The sequence below is a fragment of the Vulpes vulpes genome, chromosome 2 (genome assembly GCF_048418805.1).
Source record: "Vulpes vulpes isolate BD-2025 chromosome 2, VulVul3, whole genome shotgun sequence".
NCBI classification, from domain to species: domain Eukaryota; kingdom Metazoa; phylum Chordata; class Mammalia; order Carnivora; family Canidae; genus Vulpes; species Vulpes vulpes.
Window position 1 is genome coordinate 139,051,876 of NC_132781.1, and position 19,619 is coordinate 139,071,494.

The 19,619-nt window shown below is 48.5% G+C and overlaps 1 pseudogene; it reads right to left on the reverse strand.

Annotated features, from left to right (window-relative positions):
• Positions 1-9,721: 9,721 nt before the first annotated feature.
• Positions 9,722-10,951, reverse strand: LOC112929583 (phosphoglycerate kinase 1-like; annotated as a pseudogene).
• Positions 10,952-19,619: the final 8,668 nt, after the last annotated feature.

Sequence of the window (19,619 nt, forward strand, 5' to 3'; positions counted from 1 at the left end):
TTTATCTCTCTTCTTGTGAATATTCACATGTGGAGAAATATCAATGTGTTTGATTGTGGGGTGCCACCCCACATCCCATGGGGGTGTCCTACAATAGATCTAGTGTATACACACACTGTACTACTCAGAAATCCACAAAATCCTGAATGTGGAAATTCACATGGCCCTAATGGATAGGGACAGGGGATTGTGGATCTGTGTAACAAACCCCCATGTCCTAGCTCCCAGTCTAAAAATGAAATATTACTAAAACTGTCAAAACCCCCATGAGTTGTGGGAGTTGCAAAACCTCCATAACTTGTGTCACATGATTTTGATTATCAGGAAGACAGCCATGTTTTAGAAACAGCCAATCACCAAAAGAGGTGGTGAGGAGAATTTGGGAGAAGAATTTGGAGGTTTCAGAGGCCGTTTTGGAACTAGGTTCCCTATTTCCCCACGGCCTCCCATTCCCCCCTCACTCTTCAAAAGTAAGCCACCAAGAGTCACCTGCTTGGGTGTGGAAGGGAAATTATACCATCATGAAAGAATTGTCCATGACATGGTTCCAACAAGCAACCTTGGGTGTCCTACAGCAGTGGACAGATACTTGGGGCTAGTTGGTGGAGAAACCAGGGAAAAGCTGTGGGAGATATAAAGGGTCCCATGGCCAGGACAGGGATCCATGAGAACAGCTAGACTCACTTTCCCTGGAGATGGGAAGAATGAAGCTGACAGTTGTGGTCACTTGCCCAAGGGTGGGAAAAGGGGAAGCAGACTGGGACAGGGCTGGGGCTCTGTGGCTTGGGTCCAAGGCCCCACTCCATCACTAAATTTGTGATGACTTTTGCCCTCTCTGGCGTGTGGTTTTCCTGTCTGTGTGACAGTGAAGCAATCCCTTGCCCTGCCCACATCTCAGGGCATGATAAGGATGCTTTACTTAGCCTTCTGTGCATCATCTGCCTCTGCAAAATGAGATAATAATAGGGGGGAAGGGAGATGATCTGCATAAAGAGCCTAGAACAGGACCTGCTGCATGGAGACCTTCCAAGAGATGCTGTTGCTTTTATTCAATAATATTCTTGGAATACGGACTATACTTCAGCCTTGGGTGAGAAGGTGGGCTATAATGGAGAACCAAATAAACATAGTTTCTACCTTCAGAAAGCCCACCATTCATCAGATAACCTCAGAACTAAATGTAAAATCACACCTGAGCAGTATTTTAAAGGAGAAATGCACCAGGCTGTGGTTTGAGTCCCTCAAGAGGGGATCTGACTGTGTGTGTGTGTGTGTGTGTGTGTGTGTTGGGGGCGGTGCTTTCCCTGAGGATGAGAGGAATCAGAAGGGGAAAGGGAGAAAGAAAGCATTCAGGGCAGAGGCAAGAGCATGTGCAAAGGCCCTGTGGAAAGAGCATGGCTAATGCAGGGGCTGAGGCTGGGGTATGTGGCCTGAGGTGGCCCAGGCAGGTAAGCAGGACCTCCAATTTGTAGACTGTTGGGCTGGGCTTAGGGAGACCTTGGCTTCAAACACAATCGAACCAATGGCTACATTACAACAAAAGATTTTATTTAATACATAGCTGAGCTCAAAATAAACAAAGGTAAAGTCCCAGGTATTGGAGATATAGGAAATGGAGAACTAAAACCGTAAGCAAAGTATCCCAGAGAGACAAGGATGAGGATGAGGGTTCAAATCATAGTGGCCCCAGGGTTTTAACCCTGTGAGGTAAAGAAGATGAAAAGGTAGGATGGTGGGATGAAGACATCTCCCTGCAGTAAAAAGAAGAGTGAACAAGGAAGTGACAAGAAGAGCCAGGATGGGGCTGGGTGTGGATATAAATGGAAAACTTGAGCTCATGCACATGCAGTGATAAAGTATGTATTTATACTGCCAGCATGCTGTCGGACTTCCTGAGCTGAGGAAGTAACCTAGAAAAACCATCCAGACTAATGAATAATGGAAACTTCAGAGTCCCTGGCAGGAATAAGTGCAAAACCACCCTCTAAGGAAATGTAGGTGATCCAGAGAGCAGTTTGTCCACCGGTCAACCAAATTTCACTAAGTATGAGCTCCCGAGTAAATGCAAATTACAAGCCATACAAGGAAACCATCTACCACAAGGGAGAGCTACCAAAACACGACCGATTAGGGGAGAAGCACCCCAAGGATCTGATGTAACAGAACCACCTGGAAGAAACTACGAAAGGAACTAATTTTTTACTGATTAAGGAAATAGAGCCCAAATGAAACCAATGGGACTCCAGGGGTTTAAAAAAAAGAAAGAAAGAAAGAAAGAGAAAGAAAGAAAGAAAGAAAGAAAGAAAGAAAGAGAAAGAAAGAAAGAAAGAAAGAAAGAAAGAAAGAAAGAAAGAAAGAAAGAAAGAAAGAAAAATTAGCTTGGAAAACGAGCTCAACAGAATTTCCAGAAGTAAAAATTATTGATATTTAAAAATGAAAAACTCGAGGCACTTGGGTGGCTCAGTAGGTTAAGTGTCTGCCTTCGGCTCAGGTCATGATCCCAGGGTTCTGGGATGGAGCCTCGCATCGGACTACCTGCTCATCAGAGAGCCTGCTTCTCCCTTGGCCTCTCTCCCCTGCTCGTGCTCTCCCTTGCTATCTCACACATAAATAGAAGAAATCTTGCGGCACCTGGGTGGCTCAGTGGATTAAGCATCTGCCCTCGGCTCAGGTTATCATCTCAGGGTCCTGGGATTAAACCCTCACATCAGGCTCTCTGCACAGCAGAGGGCCTGCTCCTCACTCTCCTTCTGCCTGCCATTCTGTCTACTTGTGTGTTCTCACCTTCTCTCTCTCTTTCTCTCTGTCTCTGTCAAATAAATAAATAAAATCTCAAAAAAAATCTTTAAAAAATAAAGTGAAAAAAAAGTGAAATGAAAAACTCAGTCAACAACTAAAAGGATTAGACACAGGTATAAAAAGAATGAAAGAATTGAAAGAGGTATCTACAGAAATGATCCAGAATTTAGCATAGAGCTGATAAAGATATAGAAAACGACTAAGATAATGCAGAGCAGCTAAGAACATGTGGGATGAGAGAGTCCAACTCAAGTCTAATGTAAATTCAAGAAGCTAAGAACGGCTAAAACAGGGGAGAGGCAGTAACTGGAGAGACAGTGAGTGAGAATGTTTCAGAGCTGATGGAAGATGTTGACCTGGAACTAAATAATTGTATTAGGTCCAAAACAACTAGGTTGAGAGGTAGATGGGGGCCAGCCAGATAATGCAGGACCCTGGAGCCCATGTCAGAGGATCTTGCCTGTATCCGAAAACTCTTTATCCTTGATGAGTTTTTGGTAAGCAGGTGAATGGTCAGTTTTGCTTCTTGAGGCTGCTGTGGGCAAGAGATTATAGGGGATTTCAGGATGCAGGAAGGCATCAGGCCGTAGGAAGCTATAGATCAGACCCCATAAGAGATCATGGTAGCCTGGCCCAGGGTGGAGATGGGGACAGATGGACAGGACTCAGTCATGGGGGTGAGAGAGAAGAGCAGGTCGAGGGCAAGCCTAGGATTCTAAGCTGCCTACCTGGAAGGAAAGAGACCCTTCTGAGCAGAATTCCTAGGCTGGAAGGAGTCAGTCTGCAGTTCAGAAGGGAAAAGCCATCCTCTGTTAGAACAGGAGAAGAACAACAGGAAGGTAAGTTGGTGTGATGAGGAGCAGGAAGATGAGGAAGAGGTTCTGTTGGCCACACTGCCCAGCGATCTGGGAAGCAGGGAACAAGGGTCTTTGGGAGAGAGCTGGGAGATAGATAGGAGGGGGCAGGTGGAAATTTCAGGAAGGCAGAGAAGGACCAAAGACATCATTCCTGTGGGGACGGAAGTGGGTTGGCCAGAAAGCTGAGGGAGGGTTTATGCAGAAAGGGCAATGGTGTGTTGAAGGGGAGGGGTCATGGATTCTTCGTGGAAACTTGCACTGGGGAATGCATTACGGACACCACTGCCACTGGGCAAAGCAGGCAGAGCCCATGACGTTCAAGGAGCCTATGACCTTCAAGGAGCCCACCTGGGGTCAACTTTGGAATTAGGAGTAACCAAAAGTCACATCCTTTTGCTGGGGCCCTCTGATCCTGGGGTTGGTCATGGAGTTTCAGCTCCCCACAAGGCCCGAAGGCCTGGTCAGAGCCCATCCAGCAGGGGCACGGAGCACATTTTGAGGGCATCATGACTGGGCTCAAACCCAGCTCTGCCAATCACTAACAGTTTCCCAGTGTGCAAGTGATGAACATGAAAATGCTTTGTCAATAGGATTGTCATGAGCAGCGAATGAAGCAATACAGAAAGCGTCTAGCTCAGTGCCTCACACCTAGAAGGAGCTTAGAGGTACCTGTTATAATGGTTGGGCTCTCAAAAAAAAAAAAAAAAAAAAAAAAAAAAAAAAAAAAAAAAAGCAGGATTGGGTGTGCGTGAGTTTAAGCCCAAGCAGGTGAGGAGTCAGGCCTTGGGTCTCCACAGTGGGCACGAGGAGCATGATCAAAGGTGCATCTCAGCGAGGTAACCCAGGGAAGCAAAGACCAGAGGGCAGAGACGGGAGGCAGGAGGCCATTGGGACACACTCAGACTCTCGTACCTCTTGACCCACTCAAGCCCTCACCATGGGCCTGACTTCAGCCTGCAGAACACAACACAAGGAAATAGCTATAGTGTAACAAGCATCTACTGGGTGCCAGGCACTGCGCTGAGGTCTGTGTCCATTGCTCACTTTGATCCTCACAACCCCCCCATGAGGTGCTTACTACTGTTGCACCCACTGAATACAGGTGGAAATGGCTCAGAGAGCTTATGTGGCCTCCGCAGAGTCGGGATTTAATCCGGAGTCGGTCCCAGCCTACATCCTGTGTTTTAAGCCAGTATGATACATTGTGCCCAGAAGCGAGAATCCAGACATACATGGTGTTCTTCTCTCTCTCTCTCCTGTTCTATTCTATTTCTTTTCTGGGAGAGTGATACAAAGAACTCTCGTTGTACCCATTTTCTGGGTCCACCTAATGCCAATCATGGCCAATGATCTATTAACTCTACTCCATCCATGATTTTTTTGAAGATTTTATTTATGTATTCATGAGAGACACAGATAGAGAGGCAGAGACTTAAGCAGAGGGAGAAGCAGGCTCTTTGCAGGAAGCCCAATGCGGGACTTGATCCTAGGACCCCGGGATCACACCCTGAACCAAAGGCAGACGCTCAACCACTGAGCCACCCAGGCATCACCCTCCATGTCTGTTTGGGATAACAGTTATATATGAATGAAATTTATTCCATGGCAACGTGGTCTTATTTAATTTTTGATGATTTAATAAGGATAATATTTCTTTTAACTTCTATAGGCACGTTTGCCTTCTCTAATCTCTTGTGACATTGGTCTAGGATGGCTTTATCCTCATTTTGCTGAAGGGGAAACCGAAGACCAGGGTCCTACAGGGAATGAGGGGCAGGGTCTGCGACGCCCTCCCTCCAAACCCCAGTGGGCTGGTGTTTTCCAGAAAGGTAAGCCGCATTCCAACATCACCAGGACCCCTAGTGGCTGTGAGACATTAGCATCGACTCCAGCACCAGGTTATCTGGGTAAAGCAGGGGCCACTTGCGGTGAGCTTATTTGGGATGGAGGTTGAGGAGGAGGAGGTGGGTTTTAGAACAGATAAGGTTTCCTAACAGTGTCTTCCTGACCCCTTGGGCCTCAGACAGACACACAGACATGGATCCAGCCTAAGCCTGCTGCCTGTCTGTTTCTGCGTGATCTTCAAGCTACTTGACCTCTTTGAATTCTTCTTTTCTTGTTTAGTGAGCAGGGCTATTAGTGGGAAGCAATGAAGATAAACTGAGACATTATTTGTAAAGGTGCCTGGCCCATAGCATGCCTCAACTCTTGGAAGGTCCAGGAGGCCCATTTTGCCAAGAGATCTCATTACCCTGCCTCCCTTTACCAAAAATAAGACCCTCCTCTGCCTAAGGCAGTAGAAAAGGGCCCTTTCAAGCTCTGAATCTTACTGGGGCTGTTGGAGAGGTTGGTATGCTCCAATGTGCCCCCAACGGGCATGTCAGGTTAGGGTAGATTGAAGAAGCATGGCTGGGGGATGACCTAGGGCAAGGGTATCAGGCATCTACCCCTGGAACCTCAGGTGGGAAGGCCTGAGTTCTCTTTGTGGGCTGGGAGCAAGTATCAGGCTACTCCCCATTATCCCGAGTCCAGCTTGTTCACACCCCAGGCCTGACTTTCTGGAACAGACCACTTTTGACTTGGCTAAGGATCCTTGTGGCCTCTCACCCTTGATATCTGGGTAAGCCGGTTCACTAGAAGACTGTCTGGGCTACCTTGGTGGTCTCCTGGTTCACTAGGAGGGAGTGCAGTGGTGAGGGGCTTCAGGCCTAAGGCCCAGCTCCCTGCAACCACCCCCAGCCTTGGCCCTGGCTCAGCCCTTTCAGGGTGTGGGGTGGGACTGGGCTGTACTCTAGTGTAAGCTAGGTGGCTATGCGCAGGGGACACAGAGAGAGCCCTGACCCCTACCCTGGCTAGAGATCCCAGTCATATGCTAGCTTCCCGATCCTGACACACAGGAGCCTCATGATCCCAGTCAAATGGTGGTTCCTGAACCAGGCCATGCTAAGCCCAGCCTTACCCACACCCTGTTGGGATACCTCCTCCCTCAAATACAAACCGAGTCTATAGTCCTGCTTCTCAAATATTGGTATCCTCAATTAGAGATCATTGCATTTAACTCTTTCTCCACACCCCACCCCTTCCATGATTTTATTGCATTGAGCAAGAGGCTGAGGCACAGAGAGGGAAGAGGAGCTGGCTGAAAAGGCAGCACAGCAGTTAGTGAGAGGGCTTCCCCACCTTGGGCTTGCTCTTCATCCCCAATCGGGGTGAAGGGAAGTGGGTTGACCAGGTTTTGGGACACTGACCTGCCCTCTCCCCAGTACTCTGCCCTCTTTGGAGGTTCCCAAAACCTTTCCATCACCCACAGCTTGTCTTTGGGGACAAGATGAAGCAAGGCACTCTCCTGGAGCACCTACCTCCAGGTCCCTGGCTGGCACCCTTCAAGTTTTCCTTCTTGCTGCAGCTGCCCAGAATCAGAATTTTCTGGATGTCTGGATGATTCCTGCACCTGGGCTCCCATGTCCTTGGCTTCTGGATGAGGGGGTGAGAGGAGCAGGTCTGAGTGAGTACCTGCCAAGCCCAGGCCCACGGGACCCACAGACGGTCACAGGGTCCCCCAGGAGCCTTACAGATCGACAGTAAATGCAGGGTAGAAGCAGCCAGCACTCACCTGGCACCTCACTGCTGCAGGTTGGGAGGACTGGGGAACCTGAGTCCAGGAGGCAGGAGGCCTAGGGACACACAGAGAGTAGGGACACACAGACCTGCCTATGATCCTAAGCTAGTACCAGGAACCAGGCTGATAATGATCCCGGCTCCAAGCACCAAAGTCTTGGTCTTTATGGTGGGTTGCCACCCTACCCACTATAGGACTCCTTCCTTGACCACCTATCCTTGCCCTTCCCTCCCTGATGAATTGTCTAGACACATGGCACCATTCACTCGGCAGATATTTCCTCAGCATCTACTCAATGGTCCCAGGCAGGGATGCAGAGGTAGGAGAACAGGACGGCCACCTCCCTTCCTCTCACGGTTCCACATTCTAGTGGGAGATATAGATGCGGTCTTAGGCTCCTATTATGCGATCTCACTCCACTGCCGGTGCCAGATAGTCATGTGACTATTTACTGAGAAATAATATCCACTGTTTGCTGAGCTCTATTATGGGCCTGCTAGACCGTGAGCTCCTTGGGCCAGGATCACGGCTGCACTGGACCCTCACATAGTAGGTGCCTGGCACACAGTAGGCCCACAGTAGCCTTACTGAGTGAAGTGTGAAACAGCAGGTGCTGTGTTGAGCTTTTCACACGCCTCATTCCATCCTTACAATCACTCTGTAAGCAGCCACCATCTGGTGTCTCTAATTCCTAGGTGGGGGTCTGAGCCCAGGGCAGTGCAGTGAGCTTTTCTAGATGATGCATGCAGCTGGTGGCCTTTAGAGTCAGAACTCACATGGCAAGGCTGTACTCTGTGCACGGAGCTTTTCCAAGGCCCCAAACCCAAGTGACAATGTGGGGTGAGGGTACTGGGAGGTCAGGGATAGGATCTAGCCAGCCCTGACTCACTCACTCACTGTTTCACCATGGATTGGTCACTGGCTTTCTCTGAGCCTATTTTCTCATCTGTAAAATGGGAAAATATTGATTGCTGCCCTTTGAATTCAAGGAGTTAAAGGGAGTGGACTCCATAAAGAGTCCTAGATACAGGGTTTTGCTTGATTTGCACACAGTACCTCTGGGATAGGAGATGCTGAAAGCATGGGCCACCTCTGGGAGAAGTCAGGTGTCTGGAAGAAAGGGTAGGGGACTTTTGGGCCTTTTGATGCTTGAGTCATATTAACGTCTTATTTTAAAAACATTATAACATACGGTATTTTACCCACAGCTGGAGCCAAGAATTCCCCTTGGTAAAAGACCAATTGATCAGTTTCTCTTCCTCAGAAGTCTTGGGCAGGAGTCCAGGCTACAAGGATGTCCCCAGAGGGAGGCCCGGGTTCCTCCCCAGCCCCATGTCATGCTCCTGCTCACAGAGTGGGGTGAGCCTCACTGATTCTCAAGGCCCAGCCTGCTAGCCCTATGCCCCACCCCAGGGCACCCAGCCCTCGGGGGTTCACCCCACAGTCATTGCTGAGGCTCACCTCGGCTGAGCTGGTGTGTGCCCACGGGCCTCACCAAGGCAGGAGTGGGAGTGTATTGGTTTTGCCAGGCTTCTGAACACCCCATCTGACTGGGGGAGCCTTATTAATGGGTTCTACTACCTAAGAAGCAGCGAGGGTGCTTCCTGGCAGGCTGCTGTCTCCCTGGCTGCTGTTTATGTTCAGCTCCTGGGGCTGTGGAGGACAGTGACTGTGGATGCCCCTGGCTGTGGTACTGGTGGTTAGCAGCTGTGCCTGCTAAGAAGAGGGCAGCGTGCCCCTCTGCCAGTGCAGCAGGTCCGGGGGACCTGGCACAGGAGTGGGAGAGATCATGGGATCAAGATTACAAAGCAAAACAAACCAAATAAAACCCAGAAATGTGTATTCCTGCAGCATAGCCTTTTAAAATGTCATTGTCACCATCATTACCATCACTGGCATCACATCAGCTATGTTTTTGAGTGATATGCTTTTTGTATTATCTCATTTGATCCTTTTTCTTCCTTTTTTTGTTTCTTGTTTCCAGTAGATACTTTTTTTTTAAGATTTTATTTATTTATTTATTCATGAGAAGAACACACAGAGAGGGAGAGAGGCAAAGACACAGGCAGAGGGAGAAGCAGGCTCAAAGCAGGGAGCCCAACGTGGGACTGGATCCCGGGTCTCCAGGATCATACCCTGGGCTGAAGGCATGCTAAACCGCTGATCCACCCAGGCTGTCCCCAGCGGATACTTTATTGATTTAATGGATCACCAACTTCGTCTCCCTACCTACCTACAATTGGAATTTCATCTTATTTCCATGCTGAGTGGTGAAACAATGACACAGCTATAATCAGAATAAGCTACTTCAAGAAGAGAAGCCAACACAGCTCGTTTTGTTTTAACAGACAAAATATAAATATATGCACTCTAGAATGCACAATGGTTTAGTCACTAAGAAATTCAAATGGGTTCCTGAAGAATATAGGCAAATCCAGGGTGCAGTCAAGAGGAGCTGAGATGCTGTGCACCTGTTTAAGGGTTCCTGGTGCTGCATCTCTTGGCCACTAGCTGAATGTTGACATGGGGGAAGATTTTAGCTAATGCCAAGGAGAGATGCAGCAAGTGCTAAGTTGACTTAGGGGCTGTGCACAGGAACCAAAAGGCAGGAAAGTACTAACCACTGCTGAGAGCATCCACCCCAGGAAGGACTTTACCTTCCAAGAGCTCTAAACTCGCACGACCCCCCGTGCTCACATGGCTGACTTTATCCTCTGTATTCCATTTGACACAGCAAATGGCAATGTCTCCACCACCTATGATGGTGATGCAGTCCCAGGCAGTGGCTTTCACCACATCATCCATGAGGGCTTTGGTTCCTCGGGCAAGAGCTTCCCATTCAAATATGCCCACGGGTCCATTCCACACGATCTGCTTAGCCCGAGCAACTGCCTCAGCATACTTCTTGCTGCTCTCAGGACCACAGTCCAAGCCCATCCAGCCAGCAGGTATGCCAGAGGCCACAGTGGCTTGGCCAGTCCTGGCATGCTCATCAAACTTTTCAGCAGTGACAAAGTCAACTGGCAAGATAATTTCACACCATTCCTCTCAGCTTTGGACATCAGGTCTTTGATGATCTTGGCTCCCTCTTCATCAAACAGAGAAGTGCCAATCTCCATGTTGTTGAGCACCTTCAGGAAGGTAAAAGCCATTACATCACCAATAATCATCTCATTGACTTTGTCCAGCATATTATTGATCAGCTGGATCTTGTCTACAACTTAAGCCCCACCCACGATGGGCAGGAAGGGTCACTCTGGGCATTCCAAGGCCTTGGCAAAGTAGTTCAGCTCCTTCTTCATCAAGAAACCTCTGGCCTTCTGTGGCAGATTGACTCCCACCATGTGGGCTCACTGAGCAGTGCCAAAAGCATCACTGACATAGACATCTAGCTCAGAAGGCTTCTATTTTGGCTGACTCAGCTTTAACCTTGAATACCTTGAATACTTGTCAGGCATGGGGACACCATTAGGCCGGCCCAGATGGCTCATAAGAACAACCGACTTGGCTCCATTGTCCAAGCAGAATTTGATACTTGGGATGGCAGCCTTGATTCTCTATTTGTTATCTGGTTGTTCTTCATAGGAACATTGAAGTCCACTCTCATGACGACCTGCTGGCCCTTCACGTCGAGCTTGTCCAGAGTCAGCTTGTTAGAAAGCGACAACTTGGCAATACAAGGCCTGTGAGGCTGAGAGCTCAAACAGTGGAGAAGAAAGCAGCCTGCATGTGCTTCAGCTGCATGCGGAATCTTCCCTTTTTTGTTGTGGTAAAATACACATACCTTAAACGTTATTATTTTAAAGTGTTCAGTTCACCAATATTCAGTACATTTGCAATGTCCTGCAATCATCAAATTCCAGGACATTGGCATCATACCCATGGAGCACACCTCCTTCACTCTCCCACCCCCTCCATCCCCGCCCCCTCCATCCCCGCAACCAGAGATCTGCTTTCTGTTGTTGGTTGTTTTGAAAAAAGATTTTATTTATTCATTCACGAGAGACACAGAGACACAGGCAGAAGCATAGGCAGAGGGAGAAGCAGGCTCCCTGCAGGGAGCCCGATGCGGAACTCGATCCTGGGACCCCAGGATCATGTCCTGAGTTGAAAGCAGATGCTCAACCACTGAGCCACCCAGGTGCCCCTCCTTTCTGTTTCTACAGATTGCCTCTTCTGGACATTTTATGCAAATGGGAGTCCTGCAATATGATGATTGTATAGGTGCCAAAGCCAGCTTTTGTGCCTGGCTTTCTGCACGTAGCATAAGGCTTTCTTGATCCCTATGGTAGCAGGCATTGATGCTCATGTTCCGTTATGTGGCTGGATGGTATCCCACCCGACGGCTAGACCATGTTTTGTTCGGCCCTCACCCTTCACAGCCTCTTGGCTTGTTTCCTATCTCATTCAACCCACACCCACTCCCCAAAGGGCCTCAATCCATCCTGCTTCACATGTTACAAAATGAAGCAGAGAAGTTAACATGCTCCTGGTCACATGGGGAGGTAAAGTCAGGATTTGAACTCAGAGTTAGACTCCAGGGTGGGTAGGTCAGCCAATGGGATGAGCTCTCTTTGTTCCTTGATGCCCAGAATCTGAGCAAAAGGGAATCAGATGACAAGGACATTCAGAGCATGGCAGCTCCCACACCTCTCACCCTGGAGGTGTGGCTCCTGGGAGAGGGGCTCCCCAGGGCCGGGAGGTGTGCAGGGTCACCTGGCCTGTCCTTTCTGCTTTGTCCTGCTAACCTGCAGAGCCACATCATGGAGAAGGATGTAAACCTCATGTCGAATTTTTAAAAATAGACTTGTTAGAACAGTTTCGATTTACTGGGAAATTGAGTAATAGTACAGAGAGTTCCTGAATGGCACCCACTTTCCCCTCATACTTCGTTACAATTAATGACACAATGAATTTATCAGCTCAAGTCCAGACCTAGCCAGAAAACCTTAGCTTTCACCTCGTATCCTTTTCCTGTTCCAGGATCCCATCAAGAACATCACATTGTGGGGCACCTGGGTGGTTCAGCGGTTGAGCGTCTGCCTTCAGCTCAGGGCATGATCCGGCGGTCCTGGGATTGAGTCCCACATCTACTCCTTGCAGGGAGCCTGCTTTTCCCTCTGTCTGTGTCTCTGCTCCTCTCTGTGTCTCTCGTGAATGAATAAATAAAATATTTTTAAAAAACCAAAACATCACATTGCATTTGCTTGTCATGTCTCGTTAGGCTCCTGTTGGCTGTGACAGTTTCTCAGACACCCCTTTTGAAGCTCTCGGCAGCTTCAAGGAGCTCCGGTCAGGGATATTGCAGGGTGCTCCTGTGCTGGAATCTCCCTGAACATTTCCTCGTGAGTAAATTACGGAGCAATGCGTTGTCGGGAGGTCACGGAGGTAGAGTGCCCTTTCATTGCTTCACAAGGGTGCGTGCGACGGACGGGACTCGTGCCTGTGGCTGCTGACCCTCAGGCTGACCCTGACCCTCTCCGGCTGGGGTGGTACTCGCCAGGCTTCTCCACCCTAAAGTGACTCTCTCCTCCTTTCTGTGCCATACACTGTGAATGGAGTCACGAAGGCAGCCCAGACTGATGCTCTCCCTTCCTTCAGGGCAGAGCATCTGCCTCATTTATTTGGAATTCTGCGTGGGAGTTCTCTCTTCTGCCTCATTCACTAATTTATTCCATCATTTGTTTATACCTGTGTGGACTCATGGATACTTATTTCCTACTTTGGGTAATAATCCAATACTACTTTATTTTTTGTTCTTTTTTTTAAAAGATTTTATTTATTTATTCATGAGACACAGGCAGAGGGAGAAGCAGACTCCCTGTGGGGAGCCCGATGTGGGGCTTGATCCCAGGACCCCGGGATCACACCTTGAGCCGAGGGCGGATGCTCAACCGCTGAGCCGCCCAGGCATCCCTATTTTTTGTTTCTTATTGCTAAAATTGCTCCATCTTTGGCCACTGGGATCTCTTTTAGTTGGCACCTGGGCCCCTTGGACAGACAGCCATCAACATGGTGGGTTTTTAAAATAGTAATTAACTTTTATACAGTGTTATATTCGTTTCAGATGTACAATATAATGATTCAACGATTCTATACGTGAGTCAGTTCTCATCAAGGTATGTGTGCTCTTAATTCCTTTCACCTATTTCACCCTCCCCTTGCTGCCATAACCGTCAGTGTGCTCTCTATCGTTACGAGTCTGTTTCTTGGTTTGTCTCTTTTTTTGTTGTTCATTTGTTTTATTTCTTCAATTCCACATATGAGTGAAATCATATGCTATTTGACTTTCTCTGACTGACTTATTTCACTTAGCATTATACTCTCAAGATCCACGCATGTTGTTGCCAATGGCAAGATTTCATTCTTCATTATGGCCAAGTAATAGTCTATTATATACACACATATAATAGAATATTACTATATATATATCACATCTTCTCTATCCATTCATCTATTGATGGACACTTGGGCTGCTTCTATATTTTGGCTATTGTAAATAATGCTGCAATATACATAGTCTTTTCAAATATGTCTTTTCATACATAGTCTTTTCTTACATATGTCTTTTCAAATTAGTGTTTTTGTATTCTTTGGGTAAATACTCAGCAGTGCAGTGGAATTATTGGATCATACGGTAATTCTATTTTTAATTTTTTTTATAGTCTCCAGACTAACATTGTGGGGTTTTTTGAGTCCCACACGATTTTTTTTAGGACAAAATGAGCTTTCCACTTTGCTGTGCTAGATTCAGGTCACTCAAACCAAGGCTGGGACTAGGGTGAGGCTAGGGATACATTCATCTTGGGCACAAAATCTAAGAAGACAGAAAAATTGGGTTGTTGAGATAAATACTTTAATGAAATAGTTTTAGAAGTCAGAATTAGGGGACACCTGGGTGGCTCAGTGGTTAAGTGTCTGCCTTTGGCTCAGGGCTTGATTCCAGAGTCCTGGGATCACATTGGAGTCCCACACTGGGCTCCCTGCAGGGAGCCTGCTTCTCCCTTTGCCTGTGTCTCTGCCTCTCTCTCTGTATCTCTCATGAATAAATAAACAAAATCTTTTAAAATTAGAAAAAGAAAAGGAAGCACTTCCCAATGAGAACAAGCTACATGTGGGTCCAAGTGTGGGCTGCTCACTGGCGGGGTGACTTGGGTAAGTCACATAACCCCTCAGAGCCTCCGTTTCCTCCAAGCGTTGTCCTGAGAATTCAGGAGGTACTGCTTAGTGTGGGCCTGGCCCACAGTGGGCTCCAGGAGAGAAGAAAGCTGCTGCCCACCTATGCGCCCTGCTCCAGCCAGGCCTTGTCGAGGCGGGCAGCAGAGCCAGCCGCTCATCACAGGAAGGGGAGTGCCTGGCACACAGGAGGGCTTCAGTAAGTGGAGAGGAGGAATCTGAGAAGGAGTGGGGATTTTTGTTAAATATTGCTGCTGTCTCCCGGCTGGTTTTGGGGGGCTACAGGTGGTGGCCCTGGACATGGAGCCGTCTGCACAGGAAGGCCACGGGGTCCAGCAGCCCCTCTGATGCCTACCTCGGAGCCTCCCAGGGGCCCATTCCCCACAAGCCCAGGGGTTCAGCAGTATTCTGACCAGACTTAGTACTGAGAAGAGGGGAGACAGATAGCTCCAGAGCACCCCTAAAAGAGACCCAGAGACAGAGAGACAGCCCAGGCTGTGGAAGAGCCAGAGTGGCCAGGCCTGCTGTGTTCCCGGAGGCCCAGGTGCCAGAATGCCAGGGGTCCAGGCCGGTTGGGTCCCTTCTCCCAGGACCCCATGAGACCACCTGAGGTTGCAGCGGGTGCCACCCTACAACAAACATTCCACTTACTGAGTCCTAGGCCTTCCGGAAACCCTCAACCAGGAGCAACCGGCAGAGACTTGGGGGAGCTCGGGGGGGGGGGGGGGGGGGGTGGAGGGGGCAGGGAGAACCTGGAGATGGCCTCGGCGACCAGGCTCAGAGCCCACCACCTGGGGTGCAGAGGCAGGAAGATCTGGAGGCTGTGGGCAGAGCCGCCCCGAGAAGGCCCCTGCCCGGCCATCTGCTGCCCCCTGGTGGCTGGTGACCACCACGCCGCAGGCTTCCTGCCGCCCCAGTCCCAAGGGCAGAGCTGAGGGCCTGGCGGGGGAGGCGACTCCACACACGTTCTGGTGTCACTGGTAACAGCACACACCTGCCCTGATAGAGCAACACATGTGCAGATAACCTTGTGTTCATGTGTGCACAGACATGTCCACCTCGCAGGCACACAGCAGCCCCCCCACGGCAACCCCGGCTACCGATGGGCCTCTGAGACCCCCTGCCCCCACCTGTCCACATACACCCACAGGAGCAGCCCAAAACAGACACGTGTCTTTTCTAAAAGACATTTGCATGGGCCATATGTTCACAAAATTTTGGGTATTGAGTGATCCCTGAACTCGATCATTCAAGAACTACTGTCATAATTTCTGTCTTCTCTGCGTGTGCTTTTGTTTTTTTACACCATGAGGAAAATTTTTTAAGAGTTATTTATTTATTTGAGGGAGAGCGAGAGACAGAGCATGAGTGGAGGGGAGGGGGGCAGAGAGAGAGGAAGAAGCAGACTCCCCTGCTGAGCAGAGAACCTGACCCAGACCCTGAGATCACTACCTGAACCTAAGTCAGATGTTTAAGCTACTGAGCCACCCAGACTCCCCAGGAAATTCTTTATTTGACTATTTTAAATGCATTAAAACTGCATGTGCTTTGTTTTGTCTATTATTTACCTAACCTTTTAAACTGACTTGCTTTTTATTTTAATGCATTTGTAAAGGGACCTCTATATTCCCACTTGAAGTGGAAAAATACATGTATCTAAACCATTTAAAAATAACATGTTTATTAAAACAAAGGGTCCCACCATGGACCCTCTAGATCGGTTCTGCACGCCCCTCCCAGGTCGCTCTTGCCACCTTTGGAAAGCACTGCATTATTTTGAGCCTCATGTCCCCTCTGTGGTGGGCAGAGCAAGCTTTACATGTCCCAGGGGTCTGTGTTGTAGGGAGGAAGCAGGGGCTAAGAGCAGAGGTGCAACTTCCCCAGGGCCCCATGTCTGGGGCTCAAACCAGCTCTCCTGTCCCTAAAAACTCTGCCCTTCCCAGGGGCCTCCCCTGGCCTCACCACTATAAACAGCTCGCTGGCCAACCCCAGTAAGAACACCCCACTGCCTTCCCTCCTGTCACCCAGTCAGCCTTACCCTCGTTGACCCCACATCCCCTAATCCTGCCCTTTGTCATCAGCAATCTCCATGGTCCCCTTGCCCCCTGCTTTGCTCCATCTTTTTGCTCTGACTCTGGATTTACAATTTCCTGGCAGGCTCTCAGTGGAGTTCCTCCTATACCCTTGTACTGGACTCATTTTCCCTCCATCCTCTTCCATTAAACTCCAACTCCTTCAAGAAAGAGCCTCCTCCCCCCCACCCCTTCTTATGGCTCCTCCAATGACTCCCATCCCGCTTTGACTAAACCCACATTTTTTACAGTGGCCTATGAGGCCCTATGTGACCTCGCTCCACCCACTTCTGGATCTTATCACCCACCGTTACCCTTCAGTCACTTGCCACCCTCCAAGACATTGGTTATGCTGAGCTTCTTTCTACCTCAGGATCTTTGCGCTTGGAGTTCTTTCTACTTGGAAGGCTCTTCCCCTAAATCTTTGCTTGGTTTGCTTCAGCTCCTCATTCAGGTGTCACCTCCTCAGAGGTGGTCTTCCCTGACCACTGTCTAGCCACTTGCCTTGCCCCAAGCTCACTGTTATCTAAAATGTCCCCTGTGTTTCTTCCCCCTAGTCCTTATCATTTTATGTCCACCTGTTCCCTTGCACAGTCTCTGTCATCCCACCAGGATGTAAGCTCCCTGAGGGCAGAGAACACCTGGCATTGGATGGGTCCTCAGTACAGAATTGTCAAGTGTTGATAGCAGGCTCATGTGCCTGCCTGTGTGCTCTTCAGCCAGCTGTGTTGTGTGGACAGGGAACCACAGGCAGCTTCAGGCTCAGGCATGGATGCATCCAATGGGCATCAGAGAATTTGCCCCTGTGGCTAGCCACTGGGACTGCTGTGATGAAGCTGCTCTTGGATGTCAGCAAATTGGAGACAATCTCCCTCACCCCACTCCCCAGGACCCCACTATCTCACCACTTCCAGCCTGACACCTTCCTTCGTACAAGCCTACCCGGCCCCGTCTCTGGGATGGGAGACCTTAATGAGCAAAGCCTTCCCTGGAGGCTCCCCCACATGCATTTGGTCTGAAGCACAGCCAGAGGAGCACCCTCTTCCTGCCAGGAAGCAAGCTCCCATGGGCCAGCACAGCACACAGGGATAGGGAGCCAGACCTGTAATCTCCAACAAGCATCCTCTGTCACCAGGGTTCTACCAGAGAAACAGAACAAGGAGATTTGTTAACGTCAGTTTATTTCAAGGACTGGACTTATGTGATGTGATCTTAGAGGCTGGCCAGGCAAGTCTGAGGTTCTAGGGCAGGATGGAAACTCTGGAGAAGCTCCACTGCCGGCTGTGGCCTGGGCTACTTCTTCAGGGAAACCTCCGTTTTGCTCTTCAGACCTTTCAGTGAATTGGACGAGGCCCTCTCTGATTATAGAGGATAACTGCCTTTACTTAAGGGCTACTGATTGTAGATGTTAATCACCTCTGCAAAACACCTAGTTAATGATTGAATAATTTGGCCTATCCACATTGACACGTCAAACTAATCGTCATCATTAAGATCACCCTTTGTCAATGTGGTACCCATGCATGTGTTCTTAGACCACAGGTCATCTTCGGATAAAGACAACAACAAAGTCACGCTTCCACTTAATGTGATGCCACTGTCCTGTGGTTTTAACAAAACAAAACAAAACAAAACAAACTGACCTTTTCCCCTGGAGAGGATGCTAAGTCCTTGGGTGATGGTTCTTGCTGTCCCGTAACTAAAATCCCATGATGTAAATAAAGTTAGATTTTATTAATTCATCTTATATTAGATGATAAGGAAGAGAAGAAAGCATATATAATATACATGTTTGCATGTGAATATACAAATATATGCATAACAAAGTGATGAATATTTGTGACAATTACAGCCTTCATTTCTACAACTGGTCACATGGTTGGAATTCAGTATTTATAATTTCCTTCCTCCACTACCCATTCTATGTCTTCAGTAAGCTCCTCTCAGATGTTATAGTTCTGTACCTGGTGGAGTGACCCCAACCTTCATTCCTGAAGAGTCACGGCCATAAGTAGTCCGACCTGAATTGGGTTATAACTTTCCATTGACTTTAATCACTGGGAATAATACAGACAGACACCCTAACAGATCCCCTGTATTCCAGAAATCTTATCTTCACTGTATAGTGCAGCTCAATTTCCTCTTGATAATCAGGATGGATCCACCCAGCCAACAGAACAACTCCCTTCTTTGCCTATTGATTCAGAAGCATGAGGACCCAGGCAGCCCAGGTGACTCAGCGGTTTAGCGCTGCCTTCCACCCAGGGCATGATCCTGGAGACCCGAGATAGAGTCCCACGTCAGGCTCCCTGCATGGGGCCTGCTTCTCCCTCTGCCTGTGTCTCTGCCTCTCTCTCTGTCTCTGTGTCTCTCATGAATAAATAAATAAAATCTTAAAAAAAAAAAAAAAAAAGCATGAGGACCCCAAAGTGGCCAGGTGGCCGTCTTGGCTTCCAGTTCAACGGAATCATTGTGTCTCCTAGTGGAAGCATTACTCTCTCTTGTGGGTTGAACTGTGTCCCCCAAAATTCATGTCCATTTAGAACCTTGGAATGTAAAAAGAGGTCTTTGCAGATGCAAATCAATGACTGACATCCTTAGAAGAAGGTCACAGAAAGACCCAGAGACACAGAAACAGAGGGAAGAAAGCCATATGAAGGAGGAGGCAGAAATTGAGAGTGACACAGCTATAACCCAGGGGGCATCAGAATTGCTGGCAATTCTTCTCCAGAAGCTAGGAGAAAGGCATGGAAGGGATCCCAGAAGGAAGCCATCTGCCAACACCTTGATTGCGGACTTCTAGCCACTGGAACTGTGAGGGAATCAATTTCTGTTGTTTTAGGCTGCCCAGTTTATAGAATTTCTTATGGTAGTTCTAGGAAATGAATATACTCCCTTAGGAACTAAGGCCTCTAGAGCAGAGCATAAGATTGTGGAGAAGAGAAGCAAAAAAAATTTTGAAAGGATTAGTAGGGTAATAGTGAGTGGTACCATTGCCATTTCTACCCCTTGATCCCCAGACCTGTGAACCCTACCTATGGGAGAAATAGCGCCATAAATCGGATTGATTAGAGCATATACAGCCTTCTGGAGAAA